We start from the raw sequence: 8,650 nt of genomic DNA on the forward strand, positions 1-8,650 counted from the left end.
GGTTTCTATGCCACGCCATGCTGGAGACATGAGGTTCCTATGCAACGCTGTGCTGCAGACAGTGGTTTCTATGCAATGCCATGCTGGAGAAATGAGGTTTCTATACAACGCCATGCAGGAGACATGAGGTTTCTATACAACGCCATGCTGGAGACATGAGGTGTCTATGCAGCGCCATGCGGGAGACATGAGGAACGCCATGCAGGAGACATGAGGTTTCTATACAACGCCATGCAGGAGACATGAGGTTTCTATGCAACTCCATGCTGGAGACATGAGGTTTCTATACAACGCCATGCTGGAGACATTAGGTTTCTATGCAGCGCCATGAGACATGAGGGTTCTATACAACGCCATGCTGGAGACATGAGGTTTTTATACAACGCCATGCTGGAGACATGAGGTTTTTATACAACGCCAAGCTGGAGACATTAGGTTTCTATGCAGCGCCATGCTGGAGACATGAGGTTTCTATACAACGCCATGCTGGAGACATTAGGTTTCTATGCAGCGCCATGCTGGAGACATGAGGTTTCTATGCAACGCAATGCTGGAGACATGAGGTTTCTATACAACGCCATGCTGGAGACATGAGGTTTCTATGCAACGCCATGCTGGAGACATGAGGTTCCTATGCAATGCCATGCTGCAGACAGTGGTTTCTATGCAACGTCATGCTGGAGACATGAGGTTTCTATACAACGCCATGCTGGAGACATGAGGGTTCTATACAATGCCATGCTGGAGACATGAGGTTTCTATACAACGCCAAGCTGGAAACATTAGGTTTCTATGCAGCGCCATGCTGGAGACATGAGGTTTCAATGCAACGCCATGCTGGAGACATGAGGTTTCTATATAACGCCATGCTGGAGACAAGAGGTTTCTATGCCACTCCATGCTGGAGACATGAGGTTCCTATGCAATGCTGTGCTGCAGACAGTGGTTTCTATGCAACGTCGTGCTGGAGACATGAGGTTTCTATACGACGCCATGCTGGAGACATGAGGGTTCTATACAACACCATGCTGGAGACATGAGGTTTCTATACAACGCCATGCTGGAGACGTTAGGTTTCTATGCATGCAGCGCCATGCTGGAGACATGAGGTTTCTATTCAACGCCATGCTGGAGACATGAGGTTTCTATACAACTGGAGACATGAGGTTTCTATACAACGCCATGCAGGAGACATGAGGTTTCTATGCAACGCCATGCTGGAGAAAGGAGGTTTCTATACAACGCCATACAGGAGACATGAGGTTTCTATACAGCGCCATGCTGGAGACATGAGGTTTCTATGCAGCGCCATGCGGGAGACATGAGGAACGCCATGCAGGAGACATGAGGTTTCTATACAACGCCATGCAGGAGACATGAGGTTTCTATGCAACGCCATGCTGGAGACATGAGGTTTCTATACAACGCCATGCTGGAGACATTAGGTTTCTATGCAGCGCTGTAAAGAAGACCGGTGGGGGGGTCTGTACTTCTGCTCTCTATATGGTAGAGGGGAGGCACAGAGGACCCCAGCCAAGATTCTCTAATACGGTAGCGATGGACGAGCAATCAAGGCCTAGCTTCTCAGGAGGTGATGCAGGCTGGTTCTTAAGTACAGTGTATCCCCAAGCCCCCACAAAGGAATGTCCACACACTGTATTACTGAAAACACAGTCTTTATATAATTAATATTCAAGGGTTATGTACACTTATCACAATAACGCACTTTGTGCTCAGGAAAATCAGCAATGGTAAATATCTACAATTCTAAAGTGGTACCACTAATATTAGACCTCATTAAAGTGCATTCACAATACTGTAGAAATGGCACACAGATCAATAAGAAGGAAACCAGCAATAGAGAGAGGAGAGATAACAGAGGGTTGAAACAATAGGCAGAATACTGGCCCTTGCTACTGGACACAGTTCTGTGTGGAGATCCCCCCACCTGGGCAACCTGCAAAATAAAGAGATATAACCCCAGCCCAGTCCAGATATTGTTCAATAGTCTATTTTTCTCCTATAATGTTTTTACCCCCCCAATGTACCTGGTGGAGTCGAGTTCCTCGAAAAGGCGTCGACAAGCGTCGAGGGACTCGCTGTTCGGCGACGGGGAATCGACGGCCCTTCTTGAATGCCTTCCTTTTCAGGCGGGAGGCACGGGGCGTCGAACGTCCGTCGACGAACGAGGCCGAACGTTGTCGAAGAGGCGGCAGCTCCGTCCGAGCGGTGCTCGTCGGCGTCGGGGCGTCGGCGTCCTGCAAGGCGGAGGTGTGCGGGGCACCTCGATGACAATAGTTCTGGACCGCAAAGATTGTAGAGACGGGAGCCCAGCAAGGGCGTCGAGTCGTCCGAGTCTTTGGGGTCGTCGGGTGGCGGGAAACCCACCGGCAGGTTTCTCCTCGGCGCGTTGGTCGTCCTCGACTTTCTCCGGCAGGATAAGCGGTCGACGATGCGGTCGAGAGAGTCCTTCGATTGAATGTTCTTAGGCAATGGAGCGGACGGCTCCGATCGTCGGCGGCACGGCGTCAAGTGGTTCCCACGGCTGGGCAACACAACTTCGACGGGCCTCCAGCGGTTACACAGACCTGCGAACCCTGGTCGACGGCAATGGACTTCGACAGCGTCGATGTCCGGGTGCTTCACTTCGATCTCCTCGGCGGTCCCGTCTCGGGTCGGCAGCCTTTCGAGGGTCTGACTTCCAGGGCGCTTCGGCGAAGATTCAGCGGTGCTCGATGGTCCCTCGGAGCACGGGAAGAGGGCGCCTTACCAGGTCCTCTCTCGGGTCAGTCCTCGACGATTTCGACAACCTTCAGTTCCGTCGAAGCAAATGCCACAGCAAGTCTTCTTCTTCCAGCTGGACGTCGAGGATCAGCAAATCCAGTTACTCTTGAGTGGAGACTCAGCTTCTGAATGCTTCTGAACAATTTCCAGTGGTGAGAGGTCCCCAGATATACTATTCTGTCTCTCATCCACACTGCTGGCACACACACAGCAGCCAATCACACAGAAGGGCATTCATGCAGTCAGTCAGCCAATCAGGCACACAGTGCATTCAGGCCACACTCCTCCCTTTCAGACACTCACAACAAGGAATGTGGATTGGGACAAGTACCCAGCCATTCAACACTACACACTGCATTCAGGCCAGTTTCGGGCAGGGCTGTCTCAGTCTTTGTCTCTCATGCCAGAAACCAGACAACCACAACAAGGAGTGTATATTGGTCACACACTCCATTCACCCAGGTCCCACCCACAGGAGGTACCCACAACATACAGTCACTGGGAAGGCTCCAGTCAGTCTAGCTGGGCCTTCACAACAACACCATATATGGAACTTCCACCCAACAGCCAGTCAGGGGGAAGGGACAGAGTCAGGGCATCCCAGGACTTTGGGAAAACAAGACAACAGGCAATAGAAAGCAAGAGGCCACAGGGGCCATCTTGTTTCTATCAGGAATCAACTGATCCCAATGGCAGGGCCTGGGTATCCCAAAATGGAGGACACCCAGAGCACCTGTCCAATTCAGCATGGAGCTGCCACCAGCCCATACCCTGCTCTGTGGGCCACCCACAGGTGCCCAAAAACATACACTAGGGGCACAGGGTTGTACCCCCCCACCCATGGGTGCCATAAGGGTATCCCAGGGGTCTGTTCACCAAACCAAAAGAGAGAGCTGCACTGCCAGGAGTCCCAAATGGATTCCTGGGCAGAAAACATAACAGAACACACGATAAAAGGCAGAAGAGGACAAGGATTCAGAGGCCCTGTCCCTCTGATACATTTCCAGCATCACAGTCGCCCCCCCCAGACTGAGGTGGAGGGTGCCTAATCTCCCACGGGATAGACACCCTCATCCAGACGGTCAACATACCTTCTGGAAAGGCCATCTGCATTATCGTGACTCTTCCCTGGTCTGTGCTCTATGGTGAAGTCTAGCCCTTGTAGGCTAATCGACCACCTGAGCAATTTCGGATTCTCACCCTTCATCTGCATAAGCCACTTCAGGGGCTTATGATCTGTTTGGACCTTGAAGGTGGACCCCGTAAGGTAGGGCCTAAAACGCCTAAGGCTCCAAACTATACTAAAACATTCCTTTTCAACAGTAGCCCACCTAAGTTCTCTACCCTTGAGTTGTCTACTGATGAATATGATAGGATGTTCTCTCCCTTTGTCATCTAACTGGGACAAGACAGCTCCAATTCCGGTGTCGCAGGCATCCGTCTGGACGATAAAGGGTCGGCTGTAGTCAGGCGCACTCAACACAGGTGCCCTACACAGACTTTCTTTCAAGCCATCAAAGGCCCTCTGACAGTCTTCAGTCCAATTAACCTTCCTAGGCTGTTTGGGTGAAGTTAGAGCTGTCAGGGGTGCAGCTATGGTTCCATAGTCTGCCATGAAATTGCGATAGTACCCAGTGAGGCCCAAAAAGGCTCTCACCTGGGTTTGAGTAGTGGGAGTCTCCCAGTTCTGTACGTCCTGTACTTTACTGGAGAGAGGTTGGATTTGACCCCCTCCTACCTCATGACCAAGATAGGTAACTTTCCCCTGAGCTATCTGGCACTTGGTGGCCTTGATAGTGAGGTTAGCCCTTTTCAAGGCCTGCAACACCTTATCCAGATGTGTCAAATGCTCTTCCCAGGTGGAACTGTAGACGGCAATGTCGTCTAAGTAAGCCACACAAAAGGCTTCCAGCCCACTGAGCGCATGGTTGACCAATCTCTGGAAGGTGGCAGGGGCATTCTTCAACCCAAAGGGCATGACCCTAAACTGGTAGAGTCCCTCAGGTGTGGAGAATGCCGTCTTTTCCTTGGCATGGTCCGTCAGAGCTATTTGCCAATAGCCTGAGGTAAGGTCAAAGGTGCTCACAAATTTGGCAGCACCTATAGTGTCCACGAGCTCATCAGCCCTGGGCAATGGGTGCGCGTCAGTTTTGGTGACGGCATTGACTCCTCGGTAGTCCACACAGAACCTCCAATCCTTGGTACCCGCCGGGGAACTTGCCTTGGGGACAAGGACCACTGGACTGGACCAGGGACTGGTGGAGGGTTCAATAACACCCAGATCCAACATCTTGGCGACCTCAGCCTGGATGTGGTTTTTGACGGTATCTGACATACGATAGCTCCTGCTTTTGACAGGCACACTGTCACCAGTGTCAATTTCGTGCTTACACCACGGTGTAAGGCCCGGTGTCAGTGAAAACAGAGGGGCATACTGCTGGAGCAAAGCCCGGCAGGCCCTCTGCTGCTCTGTTGTCAAATCGGGAGAGAGTTGTACTCCCTCCACTGAGCCATCCTGAGGGTTGCTATGCAGCAAATCAGGAAGGGGCTCACTCTCATCCTCTTCTTGCCCTGAAGCTAGCAAGAGACATGAGACTTCTGCTCGCCTGTGGAAAGGCTTGAGCCTGTTGACATGGAATACCTGGGGGGCTACCCCAGAGGCTCCCATGTCCACCAGATAATTGACTTCGCCCATCTTGGAGATGATCCTGAAGGGTCCAGTCCACTTGTCTGCCAAAGCTCTAGGCTTGGTAGGCTCCATCACAAGGATTTCCTGTCCCGGAGTCCAATCCACTTGCGAAGCTTTCAGGTCATGCCAGTACTTATTCAATTCCTGGCTGGCCTTGAGATTTGCTGTTGCCTGACCCATCATTTGTGTCATCCTCCGCCTGAGGCCTAACACATAGTCCCCCACTTGCTTGGCGGGACCTGGAGGGGTGGCTTCCAAGCCTTCTCGGATCAAGGCGAGGGGCCCCCTCACGGGATGTCCAAAGAGTAACTCAAAGGGGCTGAAACCAACACCCTCTTGAGGTACCTCTCTGTAAGCAAACAGCAGGCATGGCAGGAGGAGATCCCATTTCCTCCTTAGGGGCTCTTCCAAAGCACCTAGCATGCCCTTGAGAGTTTTGTTAAATCTCTCAACCAGACCATTGGTCTGGGGGTGGTAAGAGGTGGAGAACTTGTAGGTTACCCCGCACTCTTTCCACATGGTTTTCATGTAACTAGACATGAAGTTGGATCCTCGGTCAGAGACAACCTCCTTGGGGAATCCAACACGGGTGAAAATGCCCAGGAGAGCCCTGGCAACCACCTTGGCAGTAACAGTCCGAAGGGGTATTGCCTCAGGGTACCTGGTGGCATGATCTACCAAGACCAGGATGAACCGATGTCCACCTGAAGTGGGAGGGTCAAGGGGACCGACGATGTCGATGCCCACCCTCTCAAATGGGGTGCCAACCACTGGTAATGGCTGCAGTGGGGCAATGACCCTGCCTCCAGTCTTGCCAGACAACTGACAAGTTGGGCAGGTCCTGCAGTGGGACTCCACCTCTACTCCCATCCGTGGCCAGTAGAAATGGGCAGAGAGCCTCTGCTTAGTCTTCTTGGTCCCAAGATGACCAGCCAAGGGCACCTCATGCGCCAACTGCAGTAGGAAGGGCCTGTAAACCTGGGGTACCACCAACCTCTTGCGGGCACCAGGTTCGGGCTTAGTGGGCTCACTAACAAGGAGCTCACCCTCCCAATAAATCTTGAATGTCCTAGGCACTTCACCTTGTGCCTGGGACAGGGCCTGTTTCCTCAGGCCCTCGAGAGAGTGGCACTCTCTCTGTCCCTTACAGAAGTCTGCCCGGGAGGGTCCCCCTTCAGCTAACAAGCATTGAAGGTCGGGATGATCCTCCGGGTTGAGAACCTCTCCCACAGGAGAGTCTTCTGTCTCTTCTCCCACAGGAGTTGAGTTTGGGTTTTCCGCTGGACCCAGCCCGTCCGGAGCATGGATCCCATTGGGTGCTGTCGGAACAGCAGGAAGAGAAGGTGTTCCCTCCACAGAGGTGGCCTTCTTGGTCTTCCTTCTTCTTGCCTTAGGCCTCGCCTTTGGCTCGGATACCTGACTCACAGCCAGACCCGGTGTCACCTGTGACCTAGTGACTGCAGCAGCAGTCATGGGAAGACCATCCGAGATCAACCCCAACTCTACTAGATCGTTTCCTAACAGAATGTTAGCAGGGACATTGTCCTGAACCAGGACAGGAAGCTTTGCTGTCTTGTCTCCAATCATGAGTGTGACTAGGGTTACAGGCGATAATTTGGGAGGCCCACCAGCTAACCTGGTGGTTCTCAGAGGAGCACCTACATAGTCCTCTGGCTTGAGCAGGGTCCTGTCCACCACTGTCATGCTTGCCCCAGTGTCTCTCAAACCAGTAGAAGGCTGGCCATTCAAGAGGACACTTCTCAAAAACCTACGGGTGTTCTGCGGGATAGTCGCCAGTACTTCTGCGTACTGGTCCCAGGCCCCAAGGGACACTAAGGAAATCTCTACTGGAGCACCAAATGTGATTCCTGTAGAGGAGGGGAGGACAGTGGCCTCCACCTCAGACACGGGGTAAGGGTAGGTCAGGCTGACAGCCTGTACTCCAAGTGCCTTACCTTTACACTTGGGGTCACCCCTTTTGTGATCCAGAGCCCCACAATCCCAACAAGTGCCAGGAGTGCGGGGTACGGTACTGGAACCACTGGGAGCCTGCTTTGCAGCCGGTGGACCACTACTCTTATTCCCACCCACAGAGGACTTATCCCCACTAGATTTTTGGGTCTTAGGAGAGGAAGGTTTTGGTTTACCCGACTGTGACTGCTTTTGGGACTCCTCAGCTTTCTGAGAGGCCCCCTTTTCTTTGTCCTTGTCCTTCCCACTGGAGTCCTTAGGGGACACCCGGTGGGAGACCCACTTGTCAGCCAACCTAGCCAGCTTAAAGGGGTCCAAAATGTTCTGGTCAGCCACATACTGACGCAGCTCTGGTGAACAGGCTTCAGAAAAATGCTCAAAAAACAAGAGGTGGGACAACTCAACAAAAGTTTTCACCTTGTATCCATCAATCCACCCCATCATGTTCATGTGCGCAGTACTCACCCAGTCAACCCAAGACACATTCTCTCTTTTCTTAAATTCCCTGAACCTTTTAAGGTATTGGGCAGGTGTCTTGCCAAACTTGGCAATCAAAGCAGACTTCATACACTCATACTGACCCCTTTCTTCCACACTCAGCTTCAGAATACAGTCATATCCAGTTTGAGGCACTCTGCTTAACAAACACTTAGCCCAATCTCTTTTATCTACATCATGAATTGCACAAGCCATTTCAAACGCTTCAATCCATTGGAGGATATCTGAACCCTCCACAAACACACCAACCAAATCTTTCATAAACTTGGTGGCTGGGGACCTGACACTCTCACTGGATCTAGCTGAAGTCTCCACTCTGGCTTTCTCTAGCTGGATTCTCTGACATTCAGTGTCCTGGCTTTTGAGTTCAAGGTCCTTATTTCTGAGTTCAAGATCCCTATTCTTGAGTTCCACTTGCTGTGCCAGCTCCTCTTTCTTAAGCTCAGCTTCTATTTCCAACTTGCGATATTCAAAGGCTAACTTCATCCTCAATAACTCAAGTTCCATGGAATTGCTGGGGTTTGGAACAGAGGCAGCAGGAATGGTGGCATTCCCAGAAACAGATTCAGCGACAACCCCAGGGGCAGAGTCCTCACTGGTTGCATCCCCCCCTTCCTCAAGAGTTTCACCATCAGTCTGGTAATCCACCAGGGCAGCTATCAGCTCAGCCCTAGACTTATCCACAAAGTCTAACTCCCTGGCTTCACA

The sequence above is a fragment of the Ambystoma mexicanum genome, chromosome 9 (assembly GCF_040938575.1).
Source record: "Ambystoma mexicanum isolate Mex_15411 chromosome 9, UKY_AmexF1_1, whole genome shotgun sequence".
NCBI lineage: Eukaryota > Metazoa > Chordata > Amphibia > Caudata > Ambystomatidae > Ambystoma > Ambystoma mexicanum.